A 13,224-nucleotide genomic window follows, 5' to 3' on the forward strand; every position below is an offset into this window, starting at 1 on the left:
GGTGTTCTGGAATTTGGGTCTTCTTCAATTGTTGCCTATGGGACCAGCCAGTCTTCACTGCCTCTCCCAGTCAGTGCTCCTAAAATAGACATGTAAATGTGTTCTCAATGATTTATTGATAGGAATTTAATGAAGTCCAAAGAAGATCTAAGCAAGACGGACTGGTTCTCCTGTGGTGAGATGTCTAGCCATTATTTCAAGTCACATGGGTGCACTGCTGTGCTCATGAAGTCGTTCTTTTAACGACTAGCAAGCAATTATAGTGTATCAGCTACCTACCATGTAGAAAAGTGACTCTGTCACAGTAGAGAGACTGAGACTTGATTCCACAGTTGGAAACTTGTCATATGCTCTGCACTATGTAAATGTGGCTTTGCTTGCCCTTTACAGGGACAGTCAGGTTTGTTCTATCCCTAAGAATGCTGGGAATCTGGGGTCACTGTGACTTACATGAAGTCATTATCTCTGATATTCTTGGTTTGCTAGTGGTTTTTAAATATATCCTTAAACGCTTCCTTGTGATCCACACATGGTAGCTGTTATCTGTTCCCCCGCAAGCGCATATGCACCATTCCTTAGACTTTGCCCTCCCCCTTCTTTTCAATGAAGATTCATTTTATGTGTCAATTAGATTGAGTCTGGGATGCCCAGGTATCTGTTTAAACATTTCTGGATATATCTGGGAGGGTGTTTCTGGAAGAGATTAGCACTGGGCTCGGTAGACTGTATCAAGCAGATGCCTCCTCGGGAGAGGGAAGAAAGGAAGCTCATCTTATTGACTGTTGCCTTTACAGAGCAGAAAGGTTAGTGTGCTGAGTTCACTAAGAATCTAAAAGTTTGAACGGGATCACTAGGGAGCTTCTAATTTCTCATGCCTTCAAATTCCACTACTGAAGCCAGTGTGTTAGCACAGTGGGTCAGACACTTGCCTTACATATACTTAACCCAAGTTTGATTCTTAGAATCCCATATGGTCCCCAGATCCATGCCAGGAGTAAGTCCAGAGCACCTCTAAGTTTGCCCCAGCCCCCAAAAAATAAAAAAAAAGAAGTCAGAGAGATGTTAAAGTGGATAAAGGACTTAATTTGATACCACCAACCAAAATTCAATCACTGACACCCCAGGTTCCCTGAGCTCTGCCAAGAGTGATCCCTGAGCACAGAGCCAAGAGTAAGCCAAGAGCACTGGCATCATGAACCAACAAAAACAATAAAGCAAAGAAACAGCATCTGGGTCTTCAGTGTTCAGACAGTTTCTGAAGGGACTTCTCAGCCTGCATTGCCACTAGAGATTATTGTGGTAAATCTCTCACCCATATGTCTTAATTTGTCTTTCCTCTGTCTCTTGTCTACTGACTTCTTCCCAGCTCCTCGAGATTGTATTTATTTGCAACATCCCTTCCAATGCATTTCCACCTCACTCTCATCCTCTCCTGGGTTATTCTGGGCGAGCTCTGAGTTCTTCTTGCCTTTTATGAAATGTTGTAATAGAGATTTAATGAGAGATTTTAATTTCATCGTGGTCCTTGCCTCTTGAATTAGACCCCTTCGATGACAAAAAAAAATCCTACTGCTATATCTAATAAAGAGCTCTAATTAGCTTTAGAAAGAAAAAAACATACGTTTTAAAGCATGGTTCTGTTTTTAAATTCTTGGTGGTATGGAAAGCACAGTTCTATTTTCAAAGCCTTACCTAAGAGAACCCTTAATCAGAAGTTTTCACTATACTATGACTAGATAACTCTAGTCTAGGAAATCTTGGCTCATGAGTAGGCATCAGGAAAAAGTGTCAGTAGTTATGCCAGGGTCACATTCATTTCAGTAAGTTGGCTGCATTTCAGCCAGTGAGCCAATAAGTGGCTTTTGTCTATGCCCACTACCCCCCAGGAGATATATCTGATTTGTGGAAATTTACTAATTTTCCATACCTAAGCTTGTTATTTCCTTCCTTAGATCAGTTTGAGTTCTCTCCTTTACCTTTTCATAATTGCCTGGTCCTCGTCTTTACAGAACCTAGTTCTGAGCTCTCTGAAACCTGATATGATTGACCTTTACAGTTCTTTAGCTCTCTCTCCTATGAATCCATGACCAGGAAGGACTCGGAGAGGAAGAAGTCTGTCAAGACCAATCAAAAAACGAAAGGAGAAGGAGGATGGGTGTAAATGAGACTGGTATGGTCAAAAGCCAAGATGTAGAGTCACTGGCAAGGTCAGAGTCGCTGGATATAGAAGTCACTGGTGAGATCAAATCTCAGACAAGTAGAGCACTCACAAAAAAGCATCCACCAGCCACTTCAAGAGAGTAACTCAGTTAATTGTAGATGAAAAATGAATATTTATATTAGGGGAGAGTAGGGTGTGGACTATGTCAGCCAATCAGGCAGGATGTGAAAGGGGGTTAAAACAGGGTATGTGCTTTTGTGTTAGGGTAGACAGGGTAAGGGAAATTAGGATGTATTAAAACAAAACTCTGGGGGTACAGGGGCAGCTTGGGTCTCATCAAGAGTGCTACAGGCCAGGTGCTGAGCCACCCAATTTGACTGGGTACTCTTTATCCAGGTGGTCCCTTGAACACTTGACTTTAATGTCATGCTAACATCAGGATCTTTGTTTTTCAGGGAAGTCCCTGGAGTCACACTGGGCTTCTTGAAGGCCTAAAATTGACATGTCTGCACAAGTGGAACTGCATATAACTGGGCTTCAATTTCCAGGCCTTTAGGGAACTATTGGGGGTACATAAACAAGGAGGTTATTATTGGGGTGTGGGAAGGGATCCTTGGAGAGAAAGTGCCTTACCTGTTGCCCCATCTCTCTGATTCTGTCCTCACTATTTTGAGGATGTTAAGAACCCTTGGCCTAGAACGCTGGGAGAAGAGCCCTGAGAAGGACCCATCATCTGTTTTCTTTTCCACCACTCAGTCTCTGTGGTCACTCCTATACCTTCCACAGATGCCACCTCTAAAAATACAGAGCCATCTTCTTCCACCCAGCAATCCCAGGGGTGCCCTTCTGTGACTATACTACTTTGATGCACAGGTTGCTGTCATAGAGGACACCTGTCTCTTTTAAATGGGGGTAACCTTTTCCTTGGGTACAGAGGGCATTGAAGTAGGGCAAAGCTGCTGGCCTTCGTAGCAAGGGTGACTGCATGGGTGACTCCCAGCTTTGTCTTCAAAGGTATCTGTGAGGCTCATAGTCCTTTTGACACCAGATCCATCTCCCCTTAGTAGAGAAAATTCTGAAAACGCTTGCTTTCAGAGGAACTCTAGAATTACAGGATTCTTCCCTGTACCTCATACTCAGAAGATCTATGTTTGTAGAATAAAATTGCTGCCCTGCCCTGCCCCATATTCCCGAATCTTGGGTTGCACTTCAGAAATAAGAAATTATTGGTCAGGTTTTAAGAAGGGGGGGAGGGAAAGAGGGAGGGAGAGAGGGAGGAAGGAAGGAAGGAAGGAAGGAAGGAAGGAAGGAAGGGAGGGAGGGAGGGAGGGAGGGTGGGAGGGAGGGAGGGAGGGAGGGAGGGTGGGAGGGAGGGAGGGAGGGAGGGAGGGAGGAAGGAAGGAGGAAGGGAGGGAGGGAGGGAGGGAGGGAGGGAGGAAGGGAGGGAGGAAGGGAGGGAGGGAGGGAGGAAGGAAGGAAGGAAGGAAGGAAGGAAGGAAGGAAGGAAGGAAGGAAGGAAGGAAGGAAGGAAGGGAGGGAGGGAGGGAGGGAGGGAGGGAGGGAGGGAGGGAGGGAGGGAAGGGAGGAAGGAGAGAGGGAAAAAATAAAAGAAGGAAGGTTTAAGGGAAGGATGGAGGGAAGGAAGAAAAGAAGAAAGGAGGGAGGGGAGAGAGGAAAGAAGGGAGGAAAGAAGGGAAAAGTAAGAAGAAAAGAAAAGATGAAAGGCAGAGCCTGGCTGCTTCTCTCCATTCCATGGCTGCACACATCTCCTAGTCAATGAACAACAGCACAACATGTAGAAAACACATTGTAAGCATGAAATGGGGAAACAACTCAGGCCTCCACCATGCATAGAGAATAAAGATGGGGCCCGGAGAGATAGCACAGCAGCATTTGCCTTGCAAGCAGCCGATACAGGATCTAAGATGGTTGGTTCAAACCCCGGTGTCCCATATGGTCCCCCGTGCCTGCCAGGAGCTATTCCTGAGCAGACAGCCAGGAGTAACCCCTGAGCACTGCCGGGTGTGGCCCAAAAACAAAAAAAAAGAGAGAGAGAGAGAATAAAGATGGCAGCTCTGATGACCCAAAAAGTGCCGACCACTTATTTAGTCTCTCAGTTTAGAGAAGAAATACGGAGTATCCTCATAGAACTCAAAGAAAGTATAGAACTGAAAGAACCACAAATAAGAATCAAAAGGATATGAAAATAGAAATAAGAAAACTCCGAACTGAAATAACAGGACTGAAAAACTAGGTAGGCAAAATGAAAACCTCACTGAAAAGCCTCTCCAACAGAGTAACAGCAGCTGAGGACAGAATTAGTGAGCTGGAAGATGAAATGCATAACAACTCCGTACAACAGAAGAGATTGGAAAAGGATCAGACAATGGAAGATATACAAGGTACTGACAGACCTTAAAAGAAAAAACAATCTAATCCCATCAAAAAATGGGGAGAAGAAATGAACAGAAACTTCCTCAGAGAAGAAATACAGATGGCCAAAAGGCACATGACAAAATGTTCCACATCACTAATATTCAGAGAAATTTAACTCAAAACAACAATGAGGTACCATCTCACACCACAGAGACTGACACACATCACAAAGAACAAGAACAATCAGTACTGGCAGGAATGTGGGGAGAAAAGAACTTTTATTTACTGCTGATGGGAATGTTGTCTAGTCCAGCCTTTCTGGAAAATAGTATGGGCATTTCTCAAAAAACTGGAAATTGAGATCCCCATATGATCCAGTAATACTTCTAAGGGATATACCCGATGACCACAAAACACAATACAAAAATGTCCTCTGCACGCCTATATTTATTGCAGTGCTATTTACAATAGCCAGAATCTGGAAACAACCCAGATGCCCAACAACAGAAGAGTGGTGAAAGAAACTATAGTACATATATACAATGGAATACTATGCAACCATTAGAAAAAATAAAATCATATGGAAACTTTTATGCTGAGTGAAATAAGTCAGAGGGAGAGAGATAGACAAGAATAGTCTCACTCATCTGTGGGATTTGATAAAAATTAAAGACAGTATGCTAATAATACCCAGAGACAATAGAGATGAGATGGGTAAGGATCAGCCCATGATATAAAGCTTACCAAAAAGGTTGGTGAGTGTGGTTAGATAAATAACCACAACAACTACCACAACTATCATGACAATGGTAGTGAGTGAGAGAAATAGAATGCCTGTCTCAAATACAGGCAGGGGATGGGGAGGAGGGAGATGGAGAGCACTGGTGGTGGAAAGGTTGCATCAGTGAAGGGGGGTGTACTTTTTATGACTGAACCCTAACTACAAACATGTTTGTAATCATGGTGCTAAATAAAGATATTATCATAAAAAAAACCTTCGATTGCATTTATGATTCCTGGGGTGGGGAGGGAAGAAAGAGAAATCATGACTGTGACCCATCATAAATGACCTTTATTTCTGTTCTACCCTAGTCCTGAAAGAGAGTGTTTGCTGTTTTCTGGTAGGCATAGAGGCCCCATCACCACCCCACTCCTTAGTGCAAACTACTGAAATTCTGCTTTCAGCTATTTCTGGATTAAAGTAACTGAAGCTTGCAGCTCCCGTGGAGTGAATGTTTATTAGCCAAGCTCCCTATGAGCGGGAAAGAAAACAGCTGGAGAGCCCTGGAGGATGAGCCGTACCCCAGGTTCAGCAAGAGTGGTTGAAGCAGAGCAAGCTAAGGGCTGGACTTGACAATGATGCTTTCATTAGCATCTCTGGGACCCACACTGTGCTTCTTATCAGTCGGGTTAGTCATACATGGCAGAAAAAAAGTGGACTAATAGGCTAAATGGATAACTGAGCTAACAGCAGAAATGAAATGAAAGGCAGAGCTCCAATATTTAGAGGAAGAAGCAAATGACTGTAGATATAGGACAGGACAGGCACAACCTACATTACAAGTTTCCCTGCATAGGGAAGGACAAAAATTACTCACCTAATACACACAACAGGACAATGGGAGGGCAGAGTAGACCAACTATAGAGCTCCAGGAACATCATCTATGGAGAGGTGACTTTGAAAAAAGATTTGAGTGATGTGTAGGAGTTCACCAGATCAAAACTCATTGTGAGATAGTGATAGAGCACAGGATTGAAGTCAAACAGCCTGAAGTTCCAGCCCATCTCTGTTCTAGCTATCCAGGTGGCCAGAAACAGGTTAGTTAGCCTCTTTGAGACCTAGTTCTTTTATTTATGAGTTTCTTAGCATGAGGACTTCTTGAAAGGCTTGAAAGTATGAATATACACCAAGTGTGAGAGTGGAACTTTGTGAAGTCATCACTAGTAGAGGTGCAATAGAGGACGAGCAGTCAGAGCTTGAATCAAACAAAAGTTGGTGAAGGTGGGGGCCAGAGACATAGCACAGTGGGCAGGGCTCTTTCTTTGCATGCAGCTGCTCAGGGTTTGGTCCTCAGCATCCTATATGGTCCCCTAAGCACCACCAGAAGTGATTCCTTAGCACAGAACCAGGAGTAAGTCTGAGCATCACCAAGTGTGGCCCAAACATCAAACAAATAACAACTTAAAAAAAAAAAAGGTTGTTGGGAGACTTGGAGACCAGGATGCCAGGGTTTTTATTTTCTAGTTCTTTTTTGCTTTTGTATTTTGAGGGTCACACCCAGAGGAGCTCATAGGTTACTCCTGACTTTGCACTCAGAAATCACATTAGGAGGCTTGTGGAACCATGTGGAATTCAGGGATAAACCCTGGTGGGCTGTGTTCAAAGCAAACACCTTCCCCACTGTGCTATTGCTCCAGCCCACCAGTTCCTTTTTCTATTGAGAAGTGTGGAAGAAATGGGACTGAGCTGGGTCACACCCACCTATGTTCAGGACTTTCTCTTGGCTCTATGTGCAGGGTTCATTTTTTCCCCTTTTAGACACTAGAGTTTGCAATATTGTTACTGAAGAGATATAATACATATCTATTTATCTCGTTTCAACACCCAGTTCTTATTCAGAGTGATCATTTTCAATTATCATTGTCATAATGCTCCCTTCTCTGTCCTGACTGCACTCCCCTGCTATTTGTGGCAAGCATCCTACTATAGACTGGTCCTCCTGGACCTTGTCTCTATTGTCTCTGGATATTATTACCATACTATATTTTTATATCCCCAAAATAAGTGTAATCATTCTATTCTATCTCCCTCTGACTCATTTTGCTCAGTATAATCCTCTCCATATCCATCACGTATAACATAAACACTTTTTCAAAGTAGTATTATGGTGAAGGTGGAGGGAGGAGGCGAGGGCAGCAGGTTACTTAGAAAAAATAATTGGTACCTTGAAACTTTTCCAATGGCATTTTATGGCTGAAACCCAATTACAAACATGTTTGTAACCATGGTGCTAAATAAAGAAATTATTTATTTAAAAAAATAAGAAAGAGGAGTCTAGCAGGAGGAGGTTTGGCAGGCCCCCGCCATGCCGGAGGCCTGCTTGGCCAGGCCTAGGGGGGGTGCGGGACTTGGGTAACCCCAGCACCCCTCTGCCGCCTTGCTCCAGATCTCCAGGGCTTCCCCGGGCCACACGCCTGGGCAGGCCGGTGAGTCGGGTCCCTTGGTGGAGCTTGAAGGTACCCTAGACCTCCCCCCACCATCCATGCGGCTCCTTAGGGAGGGTCCGGGTGGGGCTCTGAGCTTCTGGTCTCCCAGCTTCTTGAAGGATCTCTCCTTCCTGGGAGCCGGGAGTCTAGCAGGAGGAGGTTTGGCAGGCCCCCGCCATGCCGGAGGCCTGCTTGGCCAGGCCTAGGGGGGGTGCGGGACTTGGGTAACCCCAGCACCCCTCTGCCGCCTTGCTCCAGATCTCCAGGGCTTCCCCGGGCCACACGCCTGGGCAGGCCGGTGAGTCGGGTCCCTTGGTGGAGCTTGAAGGTACCCTTGACCTCCCCCCACCATCCATGCGGCTCCTTAGGGAGGGTCCGGGTGGGGCTCTGAGCTTCTGGTCTCCCAGCTTCTTGAAGGATCTCTCCTTCCTGGGAGCCGGGAGTCTAGCAGGAGGAGGTTTGGCAGGCCCCCGCCATGCCGGAGGCCTGCTTGGCCAGGCCTAGGGGGGGTGCGGTAAAAAAAAAATAAAAATAAAAAAAAAAAAATAAGAAAGAAAACTCCCCAACAGGAAGTGTCACTGTTCACTGTTCATATCATGGAAACCCAGCTAAGAGCTCAACACAGGACAAGGAAAGCAAAGAGCCAAAGAACAGTTGAAAGGGGCAGCAGATCATCAGGGACAGAGCACATGGGAGCCTCAAACTTTGGGGGACAGACCCAGGGAGACCAGCATGGAACATCAACAGGCAAAAGCAGCAAGGAACCAGCAAGAAACTATTGAGAGGTTTGGGCATAGGATGTCAGGGACCACACAAAACCTTTTTTTTGGGGGGGGTCAATTTTGGGGTCATACCCATTGTTGCTCAGGGGTTACTCCTGGCTATGTGCTCAGAAATCACTCCTGGCTTGGGGGACCATATGGGATGCCGGGGATAGAACTCAGGTCCGTCCTGGGTCAGCTGCATGCAAGGCAAATGCCCTACCACTGTGCTATCACTCTGGCTCCACACAAGATCTTTTCTAAGTGTCTTTATTTTTCTTTTTTTGTTTGTTTGTTTTTGGCTACACCCACCAGTGTTCAGGATATTATTGCCATACTCTCTTTTTATATCCCCAAAATAAGTGTGATCATTCTATTCTCTCCCTCTGACTCATTTTTCTCAGCATAATCCTCTCCATATCCATCCACATATAACATAAACACTTTTTCAAGGTAGTATCATGATGACGGTGGAGGAAGGAGGTGAGGGCAGCAGAAATAGCTCCTGGCAGGCTCAAGAGACCATATGGGATGAAGCTGGGTCTGCCACATGCAAGACAATACCCACTGTGCTATAACTCCAGCCCACACACACAACTTTCTTAAATCAATTAATGAGTCATTAGAGCACCATAATCAGCTGGATTTGGCATGCCAGTTTTACATACAATAACTCAAGGACCCACTTCGGAGCAATACAGTTTCATGATAACACTGGCATCAAAAGTGATGGGCTTTTAAGTAAAAATATAACATAAGTACAGAGCCTGGTCCTAATTGTGCTTTCTAATTCATTACACTTTTTTTAAGTTTTTCTTGTTTTTGTTTTTGTTTTTTGGGTCACACCTGACAGCACTCAGGGGTTACTCCTGGCTCTATGCTCAGAAATCGCTCCTGACAGACTCGGGGGAACCATATGGGATGCCGAAATTCGAACCACTGACCTTCTGCATGCAAGGCAAACACCTTACTTCCATGCTATCTCTCCAACCCCGAAAAGGGTATTTCTTTAAATCCCAAGCACTGGAGCCAACTAAAGTAATAGATTTCTGACATTAATGATGCAGCAAGAAAACAATAAAACCAGAGCCACATAACACCTGTACAGTTCTAATAGCTTTGGTCTGCCTTCTAACATTGGCTTTTATTTTCTAAATGCTGTTTTTCAAGCTATTATATATTTGGGTTACAGAGTAATTTGTAAGATGAAGATGTTTTTAATGTGCATTAATAAAAAATTTTCTGGGTAAATCTAATTGCTACCTTTATTAAGGAGGCTTGCTTTGTGTCCACCAAGCAGAGTAAAATAAAATCACCTACTGCAATCTTAACTGTGTGGCCTTTGCAGATCAGAAGAGTTGGCATTGCTTAAGATTCAACTTAAATTGCAGTATTAGATATTTTCATTTCAACTCAATTTGTATTATTTGTGCAATTTATAGTTGATCAGCTTTCTTCCAACCAAGGTCTAGATGTTTTCTATTTTCTCACTCCAATAATTTCTCATTCCCCTGTTTTTCTTGGTTTTATTTTTCACAATTATTTCCTTTATGTTATGTTTTTAGTTTACAGTTTACTGTTTTTCTTGAATTACATTAGTTTGTTACATATTTATATAAATCTGTCAAAATGTCATCTTGTCCTTGTGACTAAAATATTTGTATGTTAGGTACTTGTAACTTGTTGTACTTGTAACTAAAATACTATCTGAGAACTACAATCCCAGATCTACTGCCTAAATGTTAGGAGAAACAGATGATAAACAAAGTGGCTTGTATGACCATTGTGTCTGTTAGTCTGTCATTACCTCCTGTTCTGTGTAACTAATGTTTCATGAGTGGAAAATAATTCCTTGAGTTGTCTGATTTCTTTTCTCTTTCTAAACATACTCTCCCTGGGATGATGTCTATGAAGTCAAATACTGTTAAATGGATTAGGACTTAATAAAAAATGATAAAGACTTAATAAAAATTGTGAAACCTTAAAAATAAGAAACAGGAGATTATTAAACAGAAATATATGCTGGTGTTTGCAGAATACTTCTGCGTATGATTACACTTGCTGAGTTCTCATGGACCATAAAACTTCCCCAGAGTGGAGATTTATATGGGAGGGTTTACTCCTGGGAATAGATCTCTAAAGAGGGAATCTATAGCCGCGTCATTTCCCAGGAGTTGCTGCTTTTAGTCAGATAAGAGAAGCTTCTAGAAGGGCTTCGTTCTGCATCTGCTGAATCTCAAATGCCTTCAGCCTAATAATAATCTTCAAAGCGACTCTGAGTGGGTCCCACGGTGCTTACCAAAGATGTTGGACTGGAGAAAATCAGGCAGAGGCAGTGCGCACCCAGCGGTAGGAAGAGGCATTGCAATTGGATGCACAGTTTTGGAATTTGAGCTGGAAAAGGTTCATCAACCTAGACCCAGACCTTGAAAGTAGAGTCTGGGATCCTGAAAAGCTAAATAGGACTTGTGGCCTCCTGCGACTCGTTAAATGCAATCTCCTTTACAGTCATTTCTGGAAAGTTTCTGGAGCCCGAGTGTGAGTAGTCAGCCAGAGGGACGCAGCTGAAGTCAGCCAGATAGCAGAGTCACACCTGGAGAGGAAAATAGGCCCTTTAATGTCCACTGTTTCCAGGTAATGCACAAAAATACTGTCCTTGACTCTGAGCAGCAAAAATAAGAGTTCTAGAGGCCAGAGCGATAGCACAACGGGTATGGCGTTTGTCATGCAAGCAGCTGACCTGGGTTCGGTCCCCAGCATCCCATATGGTCCCCAGAGTACCACCAGGAATGACCCCTAAGCACAGAGCCAGGAGTAACCCCTGAGCACCACTGAGTGTGGCCTAAAAATAAAAAAGGGGGGGAGAAAGAAAGAAAGAAAGAAAGAAAGAAAGAAAGAAAGAAAGAAAGAAAGAAAGAAAGAAAGAAAGAAAGAAAGAAAGAAAGAAAGAAAGAAAGAAAGAAAGAAAGAAAGAAAGAAAGAAAGAAAGAAAGAAAGAAAGAAAGAAGAAAGAAAGAAAGAAAGAAAAAGGAGTGAGATGTGGGTCAGGGACTTTACTGGCTAGAACTGGGGTGCCATTGATGCACATGGAAGGCCAGTCTATCTCTGGCCTCAGTTTGTTTATGCAGCAGATGGAGTTTCTTTAGCATGGGAAAACAGTGCAAAACAGATGTTGGGGTGTCCTGACTCCGGAGTGTGGGGGCATGGCCAAGTGGGGATTCTGGAATGTCCCTTTGATGAGCTGCCTCCTTTCAGAGGCTGGTATAAAATGCTTCCTTCTTGATAGGATGTACTTGGAGCAGAAAGCAAATAAAGAACTCTTTGAAACCTGTCTGGGAACCTGGAGAGATGCTTCAGTGACTTTCATGTGGGAGGCCTTGGCATGAACCCTCATTTTCCATGGTTCTCAGAGCACTGCTGGAAGCAACCCCTGAATACCAGGCTGGGAGTAGTCCCTGATCACTGCCAAGTATTTCCCTAAAGCCTAATAAACTCATACTAGTTCATGAAGCACAATAAAAATACAACCAAGAAGAGTGAAATATTGGTGTGTGACAATCTCTCCAGTAGGATTTTAGAGTCTCTGGGCCACTCAGGCATCCAAGCTGCCATCCATAAAACAAAAACCCACAGATCAAACCTTTATAGATTCAGTGTATTATTCAATGAGGTCACAAAAATCCACTTTTCCTAGTCACTTGCTGCATTTATCCCAAATATTGTCAACCCTGCTCTTTTTCTCTGTGTTAATATCTTTATAATTTTATTTTCTTAAAAATTAAAACTAGTTATTAAAAATACACTTATCAGGACTGGACAGGTAGAAAACTTGCCTTGTATACAGTCACTCTGTTTTTTATTAATATCTTTATTTAAACACCTTGATTACAAATATAATTGTAGTTGGGTTTTAGTCATGTAAAGAACACCCCCTTCATCAGTGCAACATTCCCACCACCAATGTCCCAAATCTCCCTCCTTCCCACACAACCTCTGCCTGTACTCTAGACAGGCTTTCCATTTCCCTCATTCATTCACATTGTATGATAGTTCTCAGTGTAGTTATTTCTCTAACTGCACTCATCACTCTTTGTGTTGAGCTTCATGTCATGAGCTGGACCTTCCAGCCCTCCTCTCTTTGTCTCTAAGGATTATTGCAAAAGTTTCTTTTATGTTTCTTAAAACCCATAGCTGAGTGAGACTAGTCTGGTTCTATCTCTCTCCCTCTGACTTATTTCACTCAGCATAATAGATTCCATGTACATCCATGTATAGGAAAATTTCATGACTTCATCTCTCCTGATGGCTGCATAATATTCCACTGTGTATATGTTCCACAGTTTCTTTAGCCATTCATCTACACAGTCACTCTAGATGCCATACTTGGCACCCAATATGGTTCCTAACTCCTGCTAGGATAAACCATGAACACCACAAATATAGTCAAAATAAGCAAAAGCAAAAAAAATTGAGTTAAAGGGAGAGGGGGGGAGAGAGAGACAGAGAGAGAGAGAAAGAGAGAGAGAGAGAGAGAGAGAGAGAGAGAGAGAGAGATCATCCAGTGGGATGTGCACATACTTTGCATGTAAAAGAACTGAGTTCAATCCCTGAACTTTGCTCACAGAGTCGCTGAACCCTTGAGCAGTATCAGATGCATCCCCCAAAATAAATATATATCTTATTTTATTGTAAAGTGGACAATAAATTTTATAAAGTTA

Source organism: Suncus etruscus, chromosome 3 (genome assembly GCF_024139225.1).
Source record: "Suncus etruscus isolate mSunEtr1 chromosome 3, mSunEtr1.pri.cur, whole genome shotgun sequence".
Lineage (NCBI taxonomy): Eukaryota > Metazoa > Chordata > Mammalia > Eulipotyphla > Soricidae > Suncus > Suncus etruscus.